Source organism: Cyprinus carpio, unplaced genomic scaffold (assembly GCF_018340385.1).
Source record: "Cyprinus carpio isolate SPL01 unplaced genomic scaffold, ASM1834038v1 S000006503, whole genome shotgun sequence".
Taxonomy (NCBI): Eukaryota; Metazoa; Chordata; class Actinopteri; order Cypriniformes; family Cyprinidae; genus Cyprinus; species Cyprinus carpio.
Window position 1 is genome coordinate 226,885 of NW_024879171.1, and position 22,637 is coordinate 249,521.

At 52.0% G+C, this 22,637-nt stretch overlaps 34 non-coding genes across 34 annotated transcripts; all 34 read right to left on the reverse strand.

Moving 5' to 3' along the window:
- Positions 1 to 860: 860 nt before the first annotated feature.
- Positions 861 to 936, reverse strand: trnak-cuu. Its single transcript has one exon. It is a non-coding gene; the product is annotated as a tRNA-Lys (tRNA).
- Positions 937 to 1,925: 989 nt separating this feature from the next.
- trnan-guu lies at positions 1,926 to 1,999 on the reverse strand. The gene has a single exon. It is a non-coding gene; the product is annotated as a tRNA-Asn (tRNA).
- Positions 2,000 to 2,152: 153 nt separating this feature from the next.
- On the reverse strand, positions 2,153 to 2,225 carry trnak-cuu. The gene has a single exon. It is a non-coding gene; the product is annotated as a tRNA-Lys (tRNA).
- Positions 2,226 to 3,215: 990 nt separating this feature from the next.
- Positions 3,216 to 3,289, reverse strand: trnan-guu. Its single transcript has one exon. It is a non-coding gene; the product is annotated as a tRNA-Asn (tRNA).
- A 152-nt stretch (positions 3,290 to 3,441) lies between these two features.
- trnak-cuu lies at positions 3,442 to 3,514 on the reverse strand. Its single transcript has one exon. It is a non-coding gene; the product is annotated as a tRNA-Lys (tRNA).
- Positions 3,515 to 4,504: 990 nt separating this feature from the next.
- trnan-guu lies at positions 4,505 to 4,578 on the reverse strand. Its single transcript has one exon. It is a non-coding gene; the product is annotated as a tRNA-Asn (tRNA).
- A 152-nt stretch (positions 4,579 to 4,730) lies between these two features.
- On the reverse strand, positions 4,731 to 4,803 carry trnak-cuu. Its single transcript has one exon. It is a non-coding gene; the product is annotated as a tRNA-Lys (tRNA).
- Positions 4,804 to 5,798: 995 nt separating this feature from the next.
- On the reverse strand, positions 5,799 to 5,872 carry trnan-guu. Its single transcript has one exon. It is a non-coding gene; the product is annotated as a tRNA-Asn (tRNA).
- A 153-nt stretch (positions 5,873 to 6,025) lies between these two features.
- Positions 6,026 to 6,098, reverse strand: trnak-cuu. Its single transcript has one exon. It is a non-coding gene; the product is annotated as a tRNA-Lys (tRNA).
- A 991-nt stretch (positions 6,099 to 7,089) lies between these two features.
- trnan-guu lies at positions 7,090 to 7,163 on the reverse strand. Its single transcript has one exon. It is a non-coding gene; the product is annotated as a tRNA-Asn (tRNA).
- Positions 7,164 to 7,315: 152 nt separating this feature from the next.
- On the reverse strand, positions 7,316 to 7,388 carry trnak-cuu. The gene has a single exon. It is a non-coding gene; the product is annotated as a tRNA-Lys (tRNA).
- Positions 7,389 to 8,386: 998 nt separating this feature from the next.
- On the reverse strand, positions 8,387 to 8,460 carry trnan-guu. The gene has a single exon. It is a non-coding gene; the product is annotated as a tRNA-Asn (tRNA).
- Positions 8,461 to 8,614: 154 nt separating this feature from the next.
- trnak-cuu lies at positions 8,615 to 8,687 on the reverse strand. Its single transcript has one exon. It is a non-coding gene; the product is annotated as a tRNA-Lys (tRNA).
- Positions 8,688 to 9,681: 994 nt separating this feature from the next.
- On the reverse strand, positions 9,682 to 9,755 carry trnan-guu. Its single transcript has one exon. It is a non-coding gene; the product is annotated as a tRNA-Asn (tRNA).
- Positions 9,756 to 9,910: 155 nt separating this feature from the next.
- Positions 9,911 to 9,983, reverse strand: trnak-cuu. The gene has a single exon. It is a non-coding gene; the product is annotated as a tRNA-Lys (tRNA).
- A 980-nt stretch (positions 9,984 to 10,963) lies between these two features.
- Positions 10,964 to 11,037, reverse strand: trnan-guu. Its single transcript has one exon. It is a non-coding gene; the product is annotated as a tRNA-Asn (tRNA).
- A 152-nt stretch (positions 11,038 to 11,189) lies between these two features.
- Positions 11,190 to 11,262, reverse strand: trnak-cuu. Its single transcript has one exon. It is a non-coding gene; the product is annotated as a tRNA-Lys (tRNA).
- Positions 11,263 to 12,255: 993 nt separating this feature from the next.
- Positions 12,256 to 12,329, reverse strand: trnan-guu. Its single transcript has one exon. It is a non-coding gene; the product is annotated as a tRNA-Asn (tRNA).
- Positions 12,330 to 12,484: 155 nt separating this feature from the next.
- On the reverse strand, positions 12,485 to 12,556 carry trnak-cuu. Its single transcript has one exon. It is a non-coding gene; the product is annotated as a tRNA-Lys (tRNA).
- A 990-nt stretch (positions 12,557 to 13,546) lies between these two features.
- trnan-guu lies at positions 13,547 to 13,623 on the reverse strand. Its single transcript is given in 2 exon segments — positions 13,547 to 13,582; positions 13,586 to 13,623. It is a non-coding gene; the product is annotated as a tRNA-Asn (tRNA).
- A 154-nt stretch (positions 13,624 to 13,777) lies between these two features.
- trnak-cuu lies at positions 13,778 to 13,850 on the reverse strand. The gene has a single exon. It is a non-coding gene; the product is annotated as a tRNA-Lys (tRNA).
- Positions 13,851 to 14,841: 991 nt separating this feature from the next.
- trnan-guu lies at positions 14,842 to 14,915 on the reverse strand. Its single transcript has one exon. It is a non-coding gene; the product is annotated as a tRNA-Asn (tRNA).
- Positions 14,916 to 15,067: 152 nt separating this feature from the next.
- Positions 15,068 to 15,138, reverse strand: trnak-cuu. The gene has a single exon. It is a non-coding gene; the product is annotated as a tRNA-Lys (tRNA).
- Positions 15,139 to 16,128: 990 nt separating this feature from the next.
- Positions 16,129 to 16,202, reverse strand: trnan-guu. The gene has a single exon. It is a non-coding gene; the product is annotated as a tRNA-Asn (tRNA).
- A 153-nt stretch (positions 16,203 to 16,355) lies between these two features.
- trnak-cuu lies at positions 16,356 to 16,428 on the reverse strand. The gene has a single exon. It is a non-coding gene; the product is annotated as a tRNA-Lys (tRNA).
- Positions 16,429 to 17,422: 994 nt separating this feature from the next.
- trnan-guu lies at positions 17,423 to 17,496 on the reverse strand. The gene has a single exon. It is a non-coding gene; the product is annotated as a tRNA-Asn (tRNA).
- Positions 17,497 to 17,650: 154 nt separating this feature from the next.
- On the reverse strand, positions 17,651 to 17,723 carry trnak-cuu. Its single transcript has one exon. It is a non-coding gene; the product is annotated as a tRNA-Lys (tRNA).
- Positions 17,724 to 18,718: 995 nt separating this feature from the next.
- trnan-guu lies at positions 18,719 to 18,792 on the reverse strand. The gene has a single exon. It is a non-coding gene; the product is annotated as a tRNA-Asn (tRNA).
- Positions 18,793 to 18,945: 153 nt separating this feature from the next.
- On the reverse strand, positions 18,946 to 19,018 carry trnak-cuu. Its single transcript has one exon. It is a non-coding gene; the product is annotated as a tRNA-Lys (tRNA).
- A 992-nt stretch (positions 19,019 to 20,010) lies between these two features.
- Positions 20,011 to 20,084, reverse strand: trnan-guu. Its single transcript has one exon. It is a non-coding gene; the product is annotated as a tRNA-Asn (tRNA).
- A 152-nt stretch (positions 20,085 to 20,236) lies between these two features.
- On the reverse strand, positions 20,237 to 20,309 carry trnak-cuu. Its single transcript has one exon. It is a non-coding gene; the product is annotated as a tRNA-Lys (tRNA).
- A 984-nt stretch (positions 20,310 to 21,293) lies between these two features.
- trnan-guu lies at positions 21,294 to 21,367 on the reverse strand. The gene has a single exon. It is a non-coding gene; the product is annotated as a tRNA-Asn (tRNA).
- A 151-nt stretch (positions 21,368 to 21,518) lies between these two features.
- Positions 21,519 to 21,591, reverse strand: trnak-cuu. Its single transcript has one exon. It is a non-coding gene; the product is annotated as a tRNA-Lys (tRNA).
- A 911-nt stretch (positions 21,592 to 22,502) lies between these two features.
- On the reverse strand, positions 22,503 to 22,576 carry trnan-guu. Its single transcript has one exon. It is a non-coding gene; the product is annotated as a tRNA-Asn (tRNA).
- Positions 22,577 to 22,637: the final 61 nt, after the last annotated feature.

A 22,637-nucleotide genomic window follows, 5' to 3' on the forward strand; every position in this document is an offset into this window, starting at 1 on the left:
CCATGCCTGTTGCTGGGGATCACAGTTTGAACAAGCAGAGCAGGCCGATAACATGCACAATCAAAACCAGGAGTTAAAATTCCGTTTCAGGAGAGAGCGGTCACTGAATGCAAACGCTTTCCTAATGTCCAAAGGCAAAAAGTGTGCCATACAGCAAAAATTGGAGGACCCAACCTCCAACCGGAAACTGAAAATACAAAGATGCTACTAGGAGTGTGACAAATCGATTGACCTCTTGTCCAAACTCCAGAGAGGCTACAAGTTCAGGCAACTTCCCAAAAAAATCCAGGCATGGAGTTCTGTCCCGCTGTGTGCATACATACAACTATTTTCGTGGCATTTTGTGGTACTCCTAGAGGGAGTTTTGAGCAGGACCTCCCTGGAACACAGGCCTCCACCTCCCGGAACAAAACATGAACACTCCGTGTACACGCCACAGCAAAATTGACGCTGACAGAAACCTTCGCTTACCACCCTTTGTCTTCTCTTCACACAAGGCAACTGACAAAGCTGTAAACGCTCAAAAGGGGCTACGAATGCTGCTCCACGCATGCGTTAGCGGACACGTGTCTCGTCTGCCAAATTCTGTGTTTTTGCCGACACACGGCGGAACGGCAGCGAAAAGCTTCCTTCGTCCCTGGGTGGGCTCGAACCACCAACCTTTCGGTTAACAGCCGAACGCGCTAGCCGATTGCGCCATAGGTTATGAGGGTGGCACCTCCACTGGGTTGCGGTGACAAAAAAAAAAAAATCACCGCTGAGCGCACCACGAAGCTCAGACGCAACATGTGTCCCGCGTCAGCAAACTGAAGTCAAGAGACTGAGACCCGTTGGGAAGGGCGAGGGAGAGCCAAAAGATACGCCCAACGTGGGGCTCGAACCCACGACCCTGAGATTAAGAGTCTCATGCTCTACCGACTGAGCTAGCGGGCGGGCAGCTGCGACGGACTGCCCCGGGCTGGTCGCGGTTCTCATAAGTGCCCAAATTTCACGAGAAAAACCGAGGCTGTTTTTTCACACAGTCTTGAGAAAACCTCTTGCGGGTAAAGCTAGGGTTAAGCCTAACAGTAGGCTTAGAGCAGGGGGGTCCAAACTCAGTCCTGGAGGGTCCTTGTCCTGCCGAGCTTAGCTCCAAGCCCAATGGAAAACACACCTGAAGCAGCTAATCAAGGTCTCTCCAAGCAGACTCGAAACTTCCGGGCAGGTCTGTTGGAGCTGGCTGGAGCAAAACTCGGCCGGACAGTGGCCCTCCAGACAGGGTTTGGACACCCTTGGCTTAGAGTGTCCTTTGTTTGTTTTAGCCATGCCTGTTGCTGGGGATCACAGTTTGAACAAGCAGAGCAGGCCGATAACATGCACAATAAAAACCAGGAGTTAAAATTCCGTTTCAGGAGAGAGCGGTCACTGAATGCAAACGCTCCTAATGTCCAAAGGCAAAAAGTGTGCCATACAGCAAAAATTGGAGGACCCAACCTCCAACCGGAAACTGAAAATACAAAGATGCTACTAGGAGTGTGACAAATCGATTGACCTCTTGTCCAAACTCCTGAGAGGCTACAAGTTCAGGCAACTTCCCAAAAAAATCCAGGCATGGAGTTCTGTCCCGCTGTGTGCATACATACAATTTTCGTGGCATTTTGTGGTACGCCTAGAGGGAGTTTTGAGCAGGACCTCCCTGGAACACAGGCCTCCACCTCCCGGAACAAAACATGAACACTCCGTGTACACGCCACAGCAAAATTGAGCTGACAGAAACCTTCGCTTACCACCCTTTGTCTTCTCTTAACACAAGGCAACTGACAAAGCTGTAAACGCTCAAGAGGGGCTACGAATGCTGCTCCACGCATGCGTTAGCGGACACGTGTCTCGTCTGCTAAATTCTGTGTTTGCCGACACACGGCGGAACGGCAGCGAAAAGCTTCCTTCGTCCCTGGGTGGGCTCGAACCACCAACCTTTCGGTTAACAGCCGAACGCGCTAGCCGATTGCGCCACAGAGACTGACGGTGGCACCTCCACTGGGTTGCGGTGAAAAAAAAAAAAATCAACGCTGAGCGCACCACGAAGCTCAGACGCAACATGTGTCCCGCGTCAGCAAACTGAAGTCAAGAGACTGAGACCCGTTGGGAAGGGCGAGGGGGGGGCCAAAAGATACGCCCAACGTGGGGCTCGAACCCACGACCCTGAGATTAAGAGTCTCATGCTCTACCGACTGAGCTAGCCGGGCAGCTGTGACGGACTGCCCCGGGCTGGTCGCGGTTCTCATAAGTGCCCAAATTTCACGAGAAAAACCGAGGCTGTTTTTTCACACAGTCTTGAGAAAACCTCTTGCGGGTAAAGCTAGGGTTAAGCCTAACAGTAGGCTTAGAGCAGGGGGGTCCAAACTCAGTCCTGGAGGGTCCTTGTCCTGCCGAGCTTAGCTCCAAGCCCAATGAAACACACCTGAAGCAGCTAATCAAGGTCTCTCCAAGCAGACTCGAAACTTCCGGGCAGGTCTGTTGGAGCTGGCTGGAGCAAACCTCGGCCGGACAGTGGCCCTCCAGACAGGGTTTGGACACCCTTGGCTTAGAGTGTCCTTTTTTTGTTTTAGCCATGCCTGTTGCTGGGGATCACAGTTTGAACAAGCAGAGCAGGCCGATAACATGCACAATCAAAACCAGGAGTTAAAATTCCGTTTCAGGAGAGAGCGGTCACTGAATGCAAACGCTCCTAATGTCCAAAGGCAAAAAGTGTGCCATACAGCAAAAATTGGAGGACCCAACCTCCAACCGGAAACTGAAAATACAAAGATGCTACTAGGAGTGTGACAAATCGATTGACCTCTTGTCCAAACTCCTGAGAGGCTACAAGTTCAGGCAACTTCCCAAAAAAATCCAGGCATGGAGTTCTGTCCCGCTGTGTGCATACATACAACTATTTTCGTGGCATTTTGTGGTACTCCTAGAGGGAGTTTTGAGCAGGACCTCCCTGGAACACAGGCCTCCACCTCCCGGAACAAAACATGAACACTCCGTGTACACGCCACAGCAAAATTGAGCTGACAGAAACCTTCGCTTACCACCCTTTGTCTTCTCTTAACACAAGGCAACTGACAAAGCTGTAAACGCTCAAAAGGGGCTACGAATGCTGCTCCACGCATGCGTTAGCGGACACGTGTCTCGTCTGCTAAATTCTGTGTTTGCAGACACACGGCGGAAAGGCAGCGAAAAGCTTCCTTCGTCCCTGGGTGGGCTCGAACCACCAACCTTTCGGTTAACAGCCGAACGCGCTAGCCGATTGCGCCACAGAGACTGACGGTGGCACCTCCACTGGGTTGCGGTGTGACAAAAAAAAATCAACGCTGAGCGCACCACGAAGCTCAGACGCAACATGTGTCCCGCGTCAGCAAACTGAAGTCAAGAGACTGAGACCCGTTGGGAAGGGCGAGGGGGGGCCAAAAGATACGCCCAACGTGGGGCTCGAACCCACGACCCTGAGATTAAGAGTCTCATGCTCTACTGACTGAGCTAGCCGGGCAGCTGCGACGGACTGCCCCGGGCTGGTCGCGGTTCTCATAAGTGCCCAAATTTCACGAGAAAAACCGAGGCTGTTTTTTCACACAGTCTTGAGAAAACCTCTTGCGGGTAAAGCTAGGGTTAAGCCTAACAGTAGGCTTAGAGCAGGGGGGTCCAAACTCAGTCCTGGAGGGTCCTTGTCCTGCCGAGCTTAGCTCCAAGCCCAATGAAACACACCTGAAGCAGCTAATCAAGGTCTCTCCAAGCAGACTCGAAACTTCCGGGCAGGTCTGTTGGAGCTGGCTGGAGCAAAACTCGGCCGGACAGTGGCCCTCCAGACAGGGTTTGGACACCCTTGGCTTAGAGTGTCCTTTGTTTGTTTTAGCCATGCCTGTTGCTGGGGATCACAGTTTGAACAAGCAGAGCAGGCCGATAACATGCACAATCAAAACCAGGGGTTAAAATTCCGTTTCAGGAGAGAGCGGTCACTGAATGCAAACGCTCCTAATGTCCAAAGGCAAAAAGTGTGCCATACAGCAAAAATTGGAGGACCCAACCTCCAACCGGAAACTGAAAATACAAAGATGCTACTAGGAGTGTGACAAATCGATTGACCTCTTGTCCAAACTCCTGAGAGGCTACAAGTTCAGGCAACTTCCCAAAAAAATCCAGGCATGGAGTTCTGTCCCGCTGTGTGCATACATACAACTATTTTCGTGGCATTTTGTGGTACTCCTAGAGGGAGTTTTGAGCAGGACCTCCCTGGAACACAGGCCTCCACCTCCCGGAACAAAACATGAACACTCCGTGTACACGCCACAGCAAAATTGAGCTGACAGAAACCTTCGCTTACCACCCTTTGTCTTCTCTTAACACAAGGCAACTGACAAAGCTGTAAACGCTCAAAAGGGGCTACGAATGCTGCTCCACGCATGCGTTAGCGGACACGTGTCTCGTCTGCTAAATTCTGTGTTTTCAGACACACGGCGGAAAGGCAGCGAAAAGCTTCCTTCGTCCCTGGGTGGGCTCGAACCACCAACCTTTCGGTTAACAGCCGAACGCGCTAGCCGATTGCGCCACAGAGACTGACGGTGGCACCTCCACTGGGTTGCGGTGACAAAAAAAAAAATCTACGCTGAGCGCACCACGAAGCTCAGACGCAACATGTGTCCCGCGTCAGCAAACTGAAGTCAAGAGACTGAGACCCGTTGGGAAGGGCGAGGGGGGGCCAAAAGATACGCCCAACGTGGGGCTCGAACCCACGACCCTGAGATTAAGAGTCTCATGCTCTACCGACTGAGCTAGCCGGGCAGCTGCGACGGACTGCCCCGGGCTGGTCGCGGTTCTCATAAGTGCCCAAATTTCACGAGAAAAACCGAGGCTGTTTTTTTTCACACAGTCTTGAGAAAACCTCTTGCGGGTAAAGCTAGGGTTAAGCCTAACAGTAGGCTTAGAGCAGGGGGGTCCAAACTCAGTCCTGGAGGGTCCTTGTCCTGCCGAGCTTAGCTCCAAGCCCAATGAAACACACCTGAAGCAGCTAATCAAGGTCTCTCCAAGCAGACTCGAAACTTCCGGGCAGGTCTGTTGGAGCTGGCTGGAGCAAAACTCGGCCGGACAGTGGCCCTCCAGACAGGGTTTGGACACCCTTGGCTTTGAGAGTGTCCTTTGTTTGTTTTAGCCATGCCTGTTGCTGGGGATCACAGTTTGAACAAGCAGAGCAGGCCGATAACATGCACAATCAAAACCAGGAGTTAAAATTCCGTTTCAGGAGAGAGCGGTCACTGAATGCAAACGCTCCTAATGTCCAAAGGCAAAAAGTGTGCCATGCAGCAAAAATTGGAGGACCCAACCTCCAACCGGAAACTGAAAATACAAAGATGCTACTAGGAGTGTGACAAATCGATTGACCTCTTGTCCAAACTCCTGAGAGGCTACAAGTTCAGGCAACTTCCCAAAAAAAATCCAGGCATGGAGTCCTGTACCGCTGTGTGCATACATACAACTATTTTCGTGGCATTTTGTGGTACTCCTAGAGGGAGTTTTGAGCAGGACCTCCCTGGAACACAGGCCTCCACCTCCCGGAACAAAACATGAACACTCCGTGTACCCGCCACAGCAAAATTGAGCTGACAGAAACCTTCGCTTACCACCCTTTGTCTTCTCTTAACACAAGGCAACTGACAAAGCTGTAAACGCTCAAAAGGGGCTACGAATGCTGCTCCACGCATGCGTTAGCGGACACGTGTCTCGTCTGCTAAATTCTGTGTTTGCCGACACACGGCGGAACGGCAGCGAAAAGCTTCCTTCGTCCCTGGGTGGGCTCGAACCACCAACCTTTCGGTTAACAGCCGAACGCGCTAGCCGATTGCGCCACAGAGACTGACGGTGGCACCTCCACTGGGTTGCGGTGACAAAAAAAAATCAACGCTGAGCGCACCACGAAGCTCAGACGCAACATGTGTCCCGCGTCAGCAAACTGAAGTCAAGAGACTGAGACCCGTTGGGAAGGGCGAGGGGGGGGGGCCAAAAGATACGCCCAACGTGGGGCTCGAACCCACGACCCTGAGATTAAGAGTCTCATGGTCTACCGACTGAGCTAGCCGGGCAGCTGCGATGGACTGCCCCGGGCTGGTCGCGGTTCTCATAAGTGCCCAAATTTCACGAGAAAAACCGAGGCTGTTTTTTCACACAGTCTTGAGAAAACCTCTTGCGGGTAAAGCTAGGGTTAAGCCTAACAGTAGGCTTAGAGCAGGGGGGTCCAAACTCAGTCCTGGAGGGTCCTTGTCCTGCCGAGCTTAGCTCCAAGCCCAATGAAACACACCTGAAGCAGCTAATCAAGGTCTCTCCAAGCAGACTCGAAACTTCCGGGCAGGTCTGTTGGAGCTGGCTGGAGCAAAAACTCGGCCGGACAGTGGCCCTCCAGACAGGGTTTGGACACCCTTGGCTTAGAGTGTCCTTTGTTTGTTTTAGCCATGCCTGTTGCTGGGGATCACAGTTTGAACAAGCAGAGCAGGCCGATAACATGCACAATCAAAACCAGGAGTTAAAATTCCGTTTCAGGAGAGAGCGGTCACTGAATGCAAACGCTCCTAATGTCCAAAGGCAAAAAGTGTGCCATACAGCAATAATTGGAGGACCCAACCTCCAACCGGAAACTGAAAATACAAAGATGCTACTAGGAGTGTGACAAATCGATTGACCTCTTGTCCAAACTCCTGAGAGGCTACAAGTTCAGGCAACTTCCCAAAAAAATCCAGGCATGGAGTTCTGTCCCGCTGTGTGCATACATACAACTATTTTCGTGGCATTTTGTGGTACTCCTAGAGGGAGTTTTGAGCAGGACCTCCCTGGAACACAGGCCTCCACCTCCCGGAACAAAACATGAACACTCCGTGTACACGCCACAGCAAAATTGAGCTGACAGAAACCTTCGCTTACCACCCTTTGTCTTCTCTCAACACAAGGCAACTGACAAAGCTGTAAACGCTCAAAAGGGGCTACGAATGCTGCTCCACGCATGCGTTAGCGGACACGTGTCTCGTCTGCTAAATTCTGTGTTTGCAGACACACGGCGGAAAGGCAGCGAAAAGCTTCCTTCGTCCCTGGGTGGGCTCGAACCACCAACCTTTCGGTTAACAGCCGAACGCGCTAGCCGATTGCGCCACAGAGACTGACGGTGGCACCTCCACTGGGTTGCGGTGACAAAAAAAAAAATCACCGCTGAGCGCACCACGAAGCTCAGACGCAACATGTGTCCCGCGTCAGCAAACTGAAGTCAAGAGACTGAGACCCGTTGGGAAGGGCGAGGGGGGGCCAAAAGATACGCCCAACGTGGGGCTCGAACCCACGACCCTGAGATTAAGAGTCTCATGCTCTACCGACTGAGCTAGCCGGGCAGCTGCGACGGACTGCCCCGGGCTGGTCGCGGTTCTCATAAGTGCCCAAATTTCACGGGAAAAAACCGAGGCTGTTTTTTCACACAGTCTTGAGAAAACCTCTTGCGGGTAAAGCTAGGGTTAAGCCTAACAGTAGGCTTAGAGCAGGGGGGTCCAAACTCAGTCCTGGAGGGTCCTTGTCCTGCCGAGCTTAGCTCCAAGCCCAATGAAACACACCTGAAGCAGCTAATCAAGGTCTCTCCAAGCAGACTCGAAACTTCCGGGCAGGTCTGTTGGAGCTGGCTGGAGCAAAACTCGGCCGGACAGTGGCCCTCCAGACAGGGTTTGGACACCCTTGGCTTAGAGTGTCCTTTGTTTGTTTTAGCCATGCCTGTTGCTGGGGATCACAGTTTGAACAAGCAGAGCAGGCCGATAACATGCACAATCAAAACCAGGAGTTAAAATTCCGTTTCAGGAGAGAGCGGTCACTGAATGCAAACGCTCCTAATGTCCAAAGGGAAAAAAGTGTGCCATACAGCAAAAATTGGAGGACCCAACCTCCAACCGGAAACTGAAAATACAAAGATGCTACTAGGAGTGTGACAAATCGATTGACCTCTTGTCCAAACTCCTGAGAGGCTACAAGTTCAGCGCAACTTCCCAAAAAAATCCAGGCATGGAGTTCTGTCCCGCTGTGTGCATACATACAACTATTTTCTTTGATTTTTGTAGTGGTTTTCCTGTGGGGTTTTTTGGGGGTGATATAGTTGGTTTTGAGAGGGATCTACCTGTATGATTGGAGAATGAATTTTGTGTGTTTTTGTGGCGGAAAAATTGAGCTGACAGAAACCTTCGCTTACCACCCTTTGTCTTCTCTTAACACAAGGCAACTGACAAAGCTGTAAACGCTCAAAAGGGGCTACGAATGCTGCTCCACGCATGCGTTAGCGGACACGTGTCTCGTCTGCTAAATTCTGTGTTTTCAGACACACGGCGGAAAGGCAGCGAAAAGCTTCCTTCGTCCCTGGGTGGGCTCGAACCACCAACCTTTCGGTTAACAGCCGAACGCGCTAGCCGATTGCGCCACAGAGACTGACGGTGGCACCTCCACTGGGTTGCGGTGGAAGGAAAAAAAATCACCGCTGAGCGCACCACGAAGCTCAGACGCAACATGTGTCCCGCGTCAGCAAACTGAAGTCAAGAGACTGAGACCCGTTGGGAAGGGCGAGGGGGGGGGCCAAAAGATACGCCCAACGTGGGGCTCGAACCCACGACCCTGAGATTAAGAGTCTCATGCTCTACCGACTGAGCTAGCCGGGCAGCTGCGACGGACTGCCCCGGGCTGGTCGCGGTTCTCATAAGTGCCCAAATTTCACGAGAAAAACCGAGGCTGTTTTTTCACACAGTCTTGAGAAAACCTCTTGCGGGTAAAGCTAGGGTTAAGCCTAACAGTAGGCTTAGAGCAGGGGGGTCCAAACTCAGTCCTGGAGGGTCCTTGTCCTGCCGAGCTTAGCTCCAAGCCCAATGAAACACACCTGAAGCAGCTAATCAAGGTCTCTCCAAGCAGACTCGAAACTTCCGGGCAGGTCTGTTGGAGCTGGCTGGAGCAAAACTCGGCCGGACAGTGGCCCTCCAGACAGGGTTTGGACACCCTTGGCTTAGAGTGTCCTTTGTTTGTTTTAGCCATGCCTGTTGCTGGGGATCACAGTTTGAACAAGCAGAGCAGGCCGATAACATGCACTATCAAAACAAGGAGTTAAAATTCAGTTTCAGGAGAGAGCGGTCAATGAATGCAAACGCTCCTAATGTCCAAAGGCAAAAAGTGAGCCATACAGCAAAAATTGGAGGACCCAACCTCCAACCGGAAACTGAAAATACAAAGATGCTACTAGGAGTGTGACAAATCGATTGACCTCTTGTCCAAACTCCTGAGAGGCTACAAGTTCAGGCAACTTCCCAAAAAAATCCAGGCATGGAGTTCTGTCCCGCTGTGTGCATACATACAACTATTTTCGTGGCATTTTGTGGTACTCCTAGAGGGAGTTTTGAGCAGGACCTCCCTGGAACACAGGCCTCCACCTCCCGGAACAAAACATGAACACTCCGTGTACACGCCACAGCAAAATTGAGCTGACAGAAACCTTCGCTTACCACCCTTTGTCTTCTCTTAACACAAGGCAACTGACAAAGCTGTAAACGCTCAAAAGGGGCTACGAATGCTGCTCCACGCATGCATGCGTTAGCGGACACGTGTCTCGTCTGCTAAATTCTGTGTTTGCAGACACACGGCGGAAAGGCAGCGAAAAGCTTCCTTCGTCCCTGGGTGGGCTCGAACCACCAACCTTTCGGTTAACAGCCGAACGCGCTAGCCGATTGCGCCACAGAGACTGACGGTGGCACCTCCACTGGGTTGCGGTGACAAAAAAAAAAATCACCGCTGAGCGCACCACGAAGCTCAGACGCAACATGTGTCCCGCGTCAGCAAACTGAAGTCAAGAGACTGAGACCCGTTGGGAAGGGCGAGGGGGGGGGGCCAAAAGATACGCCCAACGTGGGGCTCGAACCCACGACCCTGAGATTAAGAGCCTCATGCTCTACCGACTGAGCTAGCCGGGCAGCTGCGACGGACTGCCCCGGGCTGGTCGCGGTTCTCATAAGTGCCCAAATTTCACGAGAAAAACCGAGGCTGTTTTTTCACACAGTCTTGAGAAAACCTCTTGCGGGTAAAGCTAGGGTTAAGCCTAACAGTAGGCTTAGAGCAGGGGGGTCCAAACTCAGTCCTGGAGGGTCCTTGTCCTGCCCCAAGCCCAATGAAACACACCTGAAGCAGCTAATCAAGGTCTCTCCAAGCAGACTCGAAACTTCCGGGCAGGTCTGTTGGAGCTGGCTGGAGCAAAACTCGGCCGGACAGTGGCCCTCCAGACAGGGTTTGGACACCCTTGGCTTAGAGTGTCCTTTGTTTGTTTTAGCCATGCCTGTTGCTGGGGATCAGAGTTTGAACAAGCAGAGCAGGCCGATAACATGCACAATCAAAACCAGGAGTTAAAATTCCGTTTCAGGAGAGAGCGGTCACTGAATGCAAACGCTCCTAATGTCCAAAGGCAAAAAGTGTGCCATACAGCAAAAATTGGAGGACCCAACCTCCAACCGGAAACTGAAAATACAAAGATGCTACTAGGAGTGTGACAAATCGATTGACCTCTTGTCCAAACTCCTGAGAGGCTACAAGTTCAGGCAACTTCCCAAAAAAATCCAGGCATGGAGTTCTGTCCCGCTGTGTGCATACATACAACTATTTTCGTGGCATTTTGTGGTACTCCTAGAGGGAGTTTTGAGCAGGACCTCCCTGGAACACAGGCCTCCACCTCCCGGAACAAAACATGAACACTCCGTGTACACGCCACAGCAAAATTGAGCTGACAGAAACCTTCGCTTACCACCCTTTGTCTTCTCTTAACACAAGGCAACTGACAAAGCTGTAAACGCTCAAGAGGGGCTACGAATGCTGCTCCACGCATGCGTTAGCGGACACGTGTCTCGTCTGCTAAATTCTGTGTTTGCCGACACACGGCGGAACGGCAGCGAAAAGCTTCCTTCGTCCCTGGGTGGGCTCGAACCACCAACCTTTCGGTTAACAGCCGAACGCGCTAGCCGATTGCGCCACAGAGACTGACGGTGGCACCTCCACTGGGTTGCGGTGACAAAAAAAAAAATCTACGCTGAGCGCGCCACGAAGCTCAGACGCAACATGTGTCCCGCGTCAGCAAACTGAAGTCAAGAGACTGAGACCCGTTGGGAAGGGCGAGGGGGGGCCAAAAGATACGCCCAACGTGGGGCTCGAACCCACGACCCTGAGATTAAGAGTCTCATGCTCTACCGACTGATCTAGCCGGGCAGCTGCGACGGACTGCCCCGGGCTGGTCGCGGTTCTCATAAGTGCCCAAATTTCACGAGAAAAACCGAGGCTGTTTTTTTCACACAGTCTTGAGAAAACCTCTTGCGGGTAAAGCTAGGGTTAAGCCTAACAGTAGGCTTAGAGCAGGGGGGTCCAAACTCAGTCCTGGAGGGTCCTTGTCCTGCCGAGCTTAGCTCCAAGCCCAATGAAACACACCTGAAGCAGCTAATCAAGGTCTCTCCAAGCAGACTCGAAACTTCCGGGCAGGGTCTGTTGGAGCTGGCTGGAGCAAAACTCGGCCGGACAGTGGCCCTCCAGACAGGGGTTTGGACACCCTTGGCTTAGAGTGTCCTTTGTTTGTTTTAGCCATGCCTGTTGCTGGGGATCACAGTTTGAACAAGCAGAGCAGGCCGATAACATGCACAATCAAAACCAGGAGTTAAAATTCCGTTTCAGGAGAGAGCGGTCACTGAATGCAAACGCTCCTAATGTCCAAAGGCAAAAAGTGTGCCATACAGCAAAAATTGGAGGACCCAACCTCCAACCGGAAACTGAAAATACAAAGATGCTACTAGGAGTGTGACAAATCGATTGACCTCTTGTCCAAACTCCTGAGAGGCTACAAGTTCAGGCAACTTACAAAAAAAATCAAGGCATGGAGTTCTGTCCCGCTGTGTGCATACATACAACTATTTTCGTGGCATTTTGTGGTACTCCTAGAGGGAGTTTTGAGCAGGACCTCCCTGGAACACAGGCCTCCACCTCCCGGAACAAAACATGAACACTCCGTGTACACGCCACAGCAAAATTGAGCTGACAGAAACCTTCGCTTACCACCCTTTGTCTTCTCTTAACACAAGGCAACTGACAAAGCTGTAAACGCTCAAAAGGGGCTACGAATGCTGCTCCACGCATGCGTTAGCGGACACGTGTCTCGTCTGCTAAATTCTGTGTTTGCAGACACACGGCGGAAAGGCAGCGAAAAGCTTCCTTCGTCCCTGGGTGGGCTCGAACCACCAACCTTTCGGTTAACAGCCGAACGCGCTAGCCGATTGCGCCACAGAGACTGACGGTGGCACCTCCACTGGGTTGCGGTGTGACAAAAAAAAAAAATCACCGCTGAGCGCACCACGAAGCTCAGACGCAACATGTGTCCCGCGTCAGCAAACTGAAGTCAAGAGACTGAGACCCGTTGGGAAGGGCGAGGGGGGGCCAAAAGATACGCCCAACGTGGGGCTCGAACCCACGACCCTGAGATTAAGAGTCTCATGCTCTACCGACTGAGCTAGCGGGCAGCTGCGACGGACTGCCCCGGGCTGGTCGCGGTTCTCATAAGTGCCCAAATTTCACGAGAAAAACCGAGGCTGTTTTTTCACACAGTCTTGAGAAAACCTCTTGCGGGTAAAGCTAGGGTTAAGCCTAACAGTAGGCTTAGAGCAGGGGGGTCCAAACTCAGTCCTGGAGGGTCCTTGTCCTGCCGAGCTTAGCTCCAAGCCCAATGAAACACACCTGAAGCAGCTAATCAAGGTCTCTCCAAGCAGACTCGAAACTTCCGGGCAGGTCTGTTGGAGCTGGCTGGAGCAAAACTCGGCCGGACAGTGGCCCTCCAGACAGGGTTTGGACACCCTTGGCTTAGAGTGTCCTTTGTTTGTTTTAGCCATGCCTGTTGCTGGGGATCACAGTTTGAACAAGCAGAGCAGGCCGATAACATGCACAATCAAAACCAGGAGTTAAAATTCCGTTTCAGGAGAGAGCGGTCACTGAATGCAAACGCTCCTAATGTCCAAAGGCAAAAAGTGTGCCATACAGCAAAAATTGGAGGACCCAACCTCCAACCGGAAACTGAAAATACAAAGATGCTACTAGGAGTGTGACAAATTGATTGACCTCTTGTCCAAACTCCTGAGAGGCTACAAGTTCAGGCAACTTCCCAAAAAAATCCAGGCATGGAGTTCTGTCCCGCTGTGTGCATACATACAACTATTTTCGTGGCATTTTGTGGTACGCCTAGAGGGAGTTTTGAGCAGGACCTCCCTGGAACACAGGCCTCCACCTCCCGGAACAAAACATGAACACTCCGTGTACACGCCACAGCAAAATTGAGCTGACAGAAACCTTCGCTTACCACCCTTTGTCTTCTCTTAACACAAGGCAACTGACAAAGCTGTAAACGCTCAAAAGGGGCTACGAATGCTGCTCCACGCATGCGTTAGCGGACACGTGTCTCGTCTGCTAAATTCTGTGTTTGCCGACACACGGCGGAACGGCAGCGAAAAGCTTCCTTCGTCCCTGGGTGGGCTCGAACCACCAACCTTTCGGTTAACAACAGCCGAACGCGCTAGCCGATTGCGCCACAGAGACTGACGGTGGCACCTCCACTGGGTTGCGGTGACAAAAAAAAAAATCAACGCTGAGCGCACCACGAAGCTCAGACGCAACATGTGTCCCGCGTCAGCAAACTGAAGTCAAGAGACTGAGACCCGTTGGGAAGGGCGAGGGGGGGGGCCAAAAGATACGCCCAACGTGGGGCTCGAACCCACGACCCTGAGATTAAGAGCCTCATGCTCTACCGACTGAGCTAGCCGGGCAGCTGCGACGGACTGCCCCGGGCTGGTCGCGGTTCTCATAAGTGCCCAAATTTCGCGAGAATGAGCTAGGCTGTTTTTTTCACACAGTCTTGAGAAAACCTCTTGCGGGTAAAGCTAGGGTTAAGCCTAACAGTAGGCTTAGAGCAGGGGGGTCCAAACTCAGTCCTGGAGGGTCCTTGTCCTGCCGAGCTTAGCTCCAAGCCCAATGAAACACACCTGAAGCAGCTAATCAAGGTCTCTCCAAGCAGACTCGAAACTTCCGGGCAGGTCTGTTGGAGCTGGCTGGAGCAAAACTCGGCCGGACAGTGGCCCTCCAGACAGGGTTTGGACACCCTTGGCTTAGAGTGTCCTTTGTTTGTTTTAGCCATGCCTGTTGCTGGGGATCACAGTTTGAACAAGCAGAGCAGGCCGATAACATGCACAATCAAAACCAGGAGTTAAAATTCCGTTTCAGGAGAGAGCGGTCACTGAATGCAAACGCTCCTAATGTCCAAAGGCAAAAAGTGTGCCATACAGCAAAAATTGGAGGACCCAACCTCCAACCGGAAACTGAAAATACAAAGATGCTACTAGGAGTGTGACAAATCGATTGACCTCTTGTCCAAACTCCTGAGAGGCTACAAGTTCAGGCAACTTCCCAAAAAAATCCAGGCATGGAGTTCTGTCCCGCTGTGTGCATACATACAACTATTTTCGTGGCATTTTGTGGTACTCCTAGAGGGAGTTTTGAGCAGGACCTCCCTGGAACACAGGCCTCCACCTCCCGGAACAAAACATGAACACTCCGTGTACACGCCACAGCAAAATTGAGCTGACAGAAACCTTCGCTTACCACCCTTTGTCTTCTCTTAACACAAGGCAACTGACAAAGCTGTAAACGCTCAAAAGGGGCTACGAATGCTGCTCCACGCATGCGTTAGCGGACACGTGTCTCGTCTGCTAAATTCTGTGTTTGCCGACACATGGCGGAACGGCAGCGAAAAGCTTCCTTCGTCCCTGGGTGGGCTCGAACCACCAACCTTTCGGTTAACAGCCGAACGCGCTAGCCGATTGCGCCACAGAGACTGACGGTGGCACCTCCACTGGGTTGCGGTGACAAAAAAAAAAATCAACGCTGAGAGCACCACAAAGCTCAGACGCAACATGTGTCCCGCGTCAGCAAACTGAAGTCAAGAGACTGAGACCCGTTGGGAAGGGCGAGGGGGGGCCAAAAGATACGCCCAGCGGGGCTCGAACCCACGACCCTGAGATTAAGAGTCTCATGCTCTACCGACTGAGCTAGCCGGGCAGCTGCGACGGACTGCCCCGGGCTGGTCGCGGTTCTCATAAGTGCCCAAATTTCACGAGAAAAACCGAGGCTGTTTTTTCACACAGTCTTGAGAAAACCTCTTGCGGGTAAAGCTAGGGTTAAGCCTAACAGTAGGCTTAGAGCAGGGGGGTCCAAACTCAGTCCTGGAGGGTCCTTGTCCTGCCGAGCTTAGCTCCAAGCCCAATGAAACACACCTGAAGCAGCTAATCAAGGTCTCTCCAAGCAGACTCGAAACTTCCGGGCAGGTCTGTTGGAGCTGGCTGGAGCAAAACTCGGCCGGACAGTGGCCCTCCAGACAGGGTTTGGACACCCTTGGCTTAGAGTGTCCTTTGTTTGTTTTAGCCATGCCTGTTGCTGGGGATCAGAGTTTGAACAAGCAGAGCAGGCCGATAACATGCACAATCAAAACCAGGAGTTAAAATTCCGTTTCAGGAGAGAGCGGTCACTGAATGCAAACGCTCCTAATGTCCAAAGGCAAAAAGTGTGCCATACAGCAAAAATTGGAGGACCCAACCTCCAACCGGAAACTGAAAATACAAAGATGCTACTAGGAGTGTGACAAATCGATTGACCTCTTGTCCAAACTCCTGAGAGGCTACAAGTTCAGGCAACTTCCCAAAAAAATCCAGGCATGGAGTTCTGTCCCGCTGTGTGCATACATACAACTATTTTCGTGGCATTTTGTGGTACTCCTAGAGGGAGTTTTGAGCAGGACCTCCCTGGAACACAGGCCTCCACCTCCCGGAACAAAACATGAACACTCCGTGTACACGCCACAGCAAAATTGAGCTGACAGAAACCTTCGCTTACCACCCTTTGTCTTCTCTTAACACAAGGCAACTGACAAAGCTGTAAACGCTCAAAAGGGGCTACGAATGCTGCTCCACGCATGCGTTAGCGGACACGTGTCTCGTATGCCAAATTCTGTGTTTGCCGACACACGGCGGAACGGCAGCGAAAAGCTTCCTTCGTCCCTGGGTGGGCTCGAACCACCAACCTTTCGGTTAACAGCCGAACGCGCTAGCCGATTGCGCCACAGAGACTGACGGTGGCACCTCCACTGGGTTGCGGTGACACAAAAAAAAAATCAACGCTGAGCGCACCACGAAGCTCAGACGCAACATGTGTCCCGCGTCAGCAAACTGAAGTCAAGAGACTGAGACCCGTTGGGAAGGGCGAGGGGGGGCCAAAAGATACGCCCAACGTGGGGCTCGAACCCACGACCCTGAGATTAAGAGTCTCATGCTCTACCGACTGAGCTAGCCGGGCAGCTGCGACGGACTTCCCCGGGCTGGTCGCGGTTCTCATAAGTGCCCAAATTTCACGAGCAAAGCGGAGGTTGTTTTTTCCACACAGGCTTGAGAAAACCTCTTGCGGGTAAAGCTAGGGTTAAGCCTAACAGTAGGCTTAGAGCAGGGGGGTCCAAACTCAGTCCTGGAGGGTCCTTGTCCTGCCGAGCTTAGCTCCAAGCCCAATGAAACACACCTGAAGCAGCTAATCAAGGTCTCTCCAAGCAGACTCTAAACTTCCGGGCAGGTCTGTTGGAGCTGGCTGGAGCAAAACTCGGCCGGACAGTGGCCCTCCAGACAGGGTTTGGACACCCTTGGCTTAGAGTGTCCTTTGTTTGTTTTAGCCAATGCCTGTTGATGGGGATCACAGTTTGAACAAGCAGAGCAGGCCGATAACATGCACAATCAAAACCAGGAGTTAAAATTCCGTTTCAGGAGAGAGCGGTCACTGAATGCAAACGCTCCTAATGTCCAAAGGCAAAAAGTGTGCCATACAGCAAAAATTGGAGGACCCAACCTCCAACCGGAAACTGAAAATACAAAGATGCTACTAGGAGTGTGACAAATCGATTGACCTCTTGTCCAAACTCCTGAGAGGCTACAAGTTCAGGCAACTTCCCAAAAAAAAATCCAGGCATGGAGTTCTGTCCCGCTGTGTGCATACATACAACTATTTTCGTGGCATTTTGTGGTACTCCTAGAGGGAGTTTTGAGCAGGACCTCCCTGGAACACAGGCCTCCACCTCCCGGAACAAAACATGAACACTCCGTGTACACGCCACAGCAAAATTGAGCTGACAGAAACCTTCGCTTACCACCCTTTGTCTTCTCTTAACACAAGGCAACTGACAAAGCTGTAAACGCTCAAAAGGGGCTACGAATGCTGCTCCACGCATGCGTTAGCGGACACGTGTCTCGTCTGCTAAATTCTGTGTTTGCAGACACACGGCGGAAAGGCAGCGAAAAGCTTCCTTCGTCCCTGGGTGGGCTCGAACCACCAACCTTTCGGTTAACAGCCGAACGCGCTAGCCGATTGCGCCACAGAGACTGACGGTGGCACCTCCACTGGGTTGCGGTGACAAAAAAAAAAAATCACCGCTGAGCGCACCACGAAGCTCAGACGCAACATGTGTCCCGCGTCAGCAAACTGAAGTCAAGAGACTGAGACCCGTTGGGAAGGGCGAGGGGGGGGCCAAAAGATACGCCCAACGTGGGGCTCGAACCCACGACCCTGAGATTAAGAGTCTCATGCTCTACCGACTGAGCTAGCCGGGCAGCTGCGACGGACTGCCCCGGGCTGGTCGCGGTTCTCATAAGTGCCCAAATTTCACGAGAAAAAAAACCGAGGCTGTTTTTTTTCACACAGTCTTGAGAAAACCTCTTGCGGGTAAAGCTAGGGTTAAGCCTAACAGTAGGCTTAGAGCAGGGGGGTCCAAACTCAGTCCTGGAGGGTCCTTGTCCTGCCGAGCTTAGCTCCAAGCCCAATGAAACACACCTGAAGCAGCTAATCAAGGTCTCTCCAAGCAGACTCGAAACTTCCGGGCAGGTCTGTTGGAGCTGGCTGGAGCAAAACTCGGCCGGACAGTGGCCCTCCAGACAGGGTTTGGACACCCTTGGCTTAGAGTGTCCTTTGTTTGTTTTAGCCATGCCTGTTGCTGGGGATCACAGTTTGAACAAGCAGAGCAGGCCGATAACATGCACAATCAAAACCAGGAGTTAAAATTCCGTTTCAGGAGAGAGCGGTCACTGAATGCAAACGCTCCTAATGTCCAAAGGCAAAAAGTGAGCCATACAGCAATAATTGGAGGACCCAACCTCCAACCGGAAACTGAAAATACAAAGATGCTACTAGGAGTGTGACAAATCGATTGACCTCTTGTCCAAACTCCTGAGAGGCTACAAGTTCAGGCAACTTCCCAAAAAAATCCAGGCATGGAGTTCTGTCCCGCTGTGTGCATACATACAACTATTTTCGTGGCATTTTGTGGTACTCCTAGAGGGAGTTTTGAGCAGGACCTCCCTGGAACACAGGCCTCCACCTCCCGGAACAAAACATGAACACTCCGTGTACACGCCACAGCAAAATTGAGCTGACAGAAACCTTCGCTTACCACCCTTTGTCTTCTCTTAACACAAGGCAACTGACAAAGCTGTAAACGCTCAAAAGGGGCTACGAATGCTGCTCCACGCATGCGTTAGCGGACACGTGTCTCGTCTGCTAAATTCTGTGTTTGCAGACACACGGCGGAACGGCAGCGAAAAGCTTCCTTCGTCCCTGGGTGGGCTCGAACCACCAACCTTTCGGTTAACAGCCGAACGCGCTAGCCGATTGCGCCACAGAGACTGACGGTGGCACCTCCACTGGGTTGCGGTGACAAAAAAAAAAATCAACGCTGAGCGCACCACGAAGCTCAGACGCAACATGTGTCCCGCGTCAGCAAACTGAAGTCAAGAGACTGAGACCCGTTGGGAAGGGCGATGGGGGGGCCAAAAGATACGCCCAACGTGGGGCTCGAACCCACGACCCTGAGATTAAGAGTCTCATGCTCTACCGACTGAGCTAGCCGGGCAGCTGCGACGGACTGCCCCGGGCTGGTCGCGGTTCTCATAAGTGCCCAAATTTCACGAGAAAAACCGAGGCTGTTTTTTCACACAGTCTTGAGAAAACCTCTTGCGGGTAAAGCTAGGGTTAAGCCTAACAGTAGGCTTAGAGCAGGGGGGTCCAAACTCAGTCCTGGAGGGTCCTTGTCCTGCCGAGCTTAGCTCCAAGCCCAATGAAACACACCTGAAGCAGCTAATCAAGGTCTCTCCAAGCAGACTCGAAACTTCCGGGCAGGTCTGTTGGAGCTGGCTGGAGCAAAACTCGGCCGGACAGTGGCCCTCCAGACAGGGTTTGGACACCCTTGGCTTAGAGTGTCCTTTGTTTGTTTTAGCCATGCCTGTTGCTGGGGATCACAGTTTGAACAAGCAGAGCAGGCCGATAACATGCACAATCAAAACCAGGAGTTAAAATTCCGTTTCAGGAGAGAGCGGTCACTGAATGCAAACGCTCCTAATGTCCAAAGGCAAAAAGTGTGCCATACAGCAAAAATTGGAGGACCCAACCTCCAACCGGAAACTGAAAATACAAAGATGCTACTAGGAGTGTGACAAATCGATTGACCTCTTGTCCAAACTCCTGAGAGGCTACAAGTTCAGGCAACTTCCCAAAAAAAATCCAGGCATGGAGTTCTGTCCCGCTGTGTGCATACATACAACTATTTTCGTGGCATTTTGTGGTACTCCTAGAGGGGTTTTTGAGCAGGACCTCCCTGGAACACAGGCCTCCACCTCCCGGAACAAAACATGAACACTCCGTGTACACGCCACAGCAAAATTGAGCTGACAGAAACCTTCGCTTACCACCCTTTGTCTTCTCTTAACACAAGGCAACTGACAAAGCTGTAAACGCTCAAAAGGGGCTACGAATGCTGCTCCACGCATGCGTTAGCGGGACACGTGTCTCGTCTGCTAAATTCTGTGTTTGCCGACACACGGCGGAAAGGCAGCGAAAAGCTTCCTTCGTCCCTGGGTGGGCTCGAACCACCAACCTTTCGGTTAACAGCCGAACGCGCTAGCCGATTGCGCCACAGAGACTGACGGTGGCACCTCCACTGGGTTGCGGTGACGAAAAAAAAATCAACGCTGAGCGCACCACGAAGCTCAGACGCAACATGTGTCCCGCGTCAGCAAACTGAAGTCAAGAGACTGAGACCCGTTGGGAAGGGCGATGGGGGGGCCAAAAGATACGCCCAACGTGGGGCTCGAACCCACGACCCTGAGATTAAGAGTCTCATGCTCTACCGACTGAGCTAGCCGGGCAGCTGCGACGGACTGCCCCGGGCTGGTCGCGGTTCTCATAAGTGCCCAAATTTCACGAGAAAAACCGAGGCTGTTTTTTCACACAGTCTTGAGAAAAACCTCTTGCGGGTAAAGCTAGGGTTAAGCCTAACAGTAGGCTTAGAGCAGGGGGGGTCCAAACTCAGTCCTGGAGGGTCCTTGTCCTGCCGAGCTTAGCTCCAAGCCCAATGAAACACACCTGAAGCAGCTAATCAAGGTCTCTCCAAGCAGACTCGAAACTTCCGGGCAGGTCTGTTGGAGCTGGCTGGAGCAAAACTCGGCCGGACAGTGGCCCTCCAGACAGGGTTTGGACACCCTTGGCTTAGAGTGTCCTTTGTTTGTTTTAGCCATGCCTGTTGCTGGGGATCACAGTTTGAACAAGCAGAGCAGGCCGATAACATGCACAATCAAAACCAGGAGTTAAAATTCCGTTTCAGGAGAGAGCGGTCACTGAATGTAAACGCTCCTAATGTCCAAAGGCAAAAAGTGTGCCATACAGCAAAAATTGGAGGACCCAACCTCCAACCGGAAACTGAAAATACAAAGATGCTACTAGGAGTGTGACAAATCGATTGACCTCTTGTCCAAACTCCTGAGAGGCTACAAGTTCAGGCAACTTCCCAAAAAAATCCAGGCATGGAGTTCTGTCCCGCTGTGTGCATACATACAACTATTTTTGTGGCATTTTGTGGTACTCCTAGAGGGAGTTTTGAGCAGGACCTCCCTGGAACACAGGCCTCCACCTCCCGGAACAAAACATGAACACTCCGTGTACACGCCACAGCAAAATTGAGCTGACAGAAACCTTCGCTTACCACCCTTTGTCTTCTCTTAACACAAGGCAACTGACAAAGCTGTAAACGCTCAAAAGGGGCTACGAATGCTGCTCCACGCATGCGTTAGCGGACACGTGTCTCGTCTGCTAAATTCTGTGTTTGCCGACACACGGCAGCGAAAAGCTTCCTTCGTCCCTGGGTGGGCTCGAACCACCAACCTTTCGGTTAACAGCCGAACGCGCTAGCCGATTGCGCCACAGAGACTGACGGTGGCACCTCCACTGGGTTGCGGTGACGAAAAAAAAATCAACGCTGAGCGCACCACGAAGCTCAGACGCAACATGTGTCCCGCGTCAGCAAACTGAAGTCAAGAGACTGAGACCCGTTGGGAAGGGCGAGGGGGGGCCAAAAGATACGCACAACGTGGGGCTCGAACCCACGACCCTGAGATTAAGAGTCTCATGCTCTACCGACTGAGCTAGCCGGGCAGCTGCGACGGACTGCCCCGGGCTGGTCGCGGTTCTCATAAGTGCCCAAATTTCACGAGAAAAACCGAGGCTGTTTTTTCACACAGTCTTGAGAAAACCTCTTGCGGGTAAAGCTAGGGTTAAGCCTAACAGTAGGCTTAGAGCAGGGGGGTCCAAACTCAGTCCTGGAGGGTCCTTGTCCTGCCGAGCTTAGCTCCAAGCCCAATGAAACACACCTGAAGCAGCTAATCAAGGTCTCTCCAAGCAGACTCGAAACTTCCGGGCAGGTCTGTTGGAGCTGGCTGGAGCAAAACTCGGCCGGACAGTGGCCCTCCAGACAGGGTTTGGACACCCTTGGCTTAGAGTGTCCTTTGTTTGTTTTAGCCATGCCTGTTGCTGGGGATCAGAGTTTGAACAAGCAGAGCAGGCCGATAACATGCACAATCAAAACCAGGAGTTAAAATTCCGTTTCAGGAGAGAGCGGTCACTGAATGCAAACGCTCCTAATGTCCAAAGGCAAAAAGTGTGCCATACAGCAAAAATTGGAGGACCCAACCTCCAACCGGAAACTGAAAATACAAAGATGCTACTAGGAGTGTGACAAATCGATTGACCTCTTGTCCAAACTCCTGAGAGGCTACAAGTTCAGGCAACTTCCCCAAAAAAATCCAGGCATGGAGTTCTGTCCCGCTGTGTGCATACATACAACTATTTTCGTGGCATTTTGTGGTACTCCTAGAGGGAGTTTTTGAGCAGGACCTCCCTGGAACACAGGCCTCCACCTCCCGGAACGAAACATGAACACTCCGTGTACACGCCACAGCAAAATTGAGCTGACAGAAACCTTCGCTTACCACCCTTTGTCTTCTCTTAACACAAGGCAACTGACAAAGCTGTAAAACGCTCAAAAAACGGCAGCGAAAAGCTTCCTTCGTCCCTGGGTGGGCTCGAACCACCAACCTTTCGGTTAACAGCCGAACGCGCTAGCCGATTGCGCCACAGAGGCTGACGGTGGCACCTCCACTGGGTTGCGCGGGTGACAAAAAAAAAAATCAACGCTGAGCGCA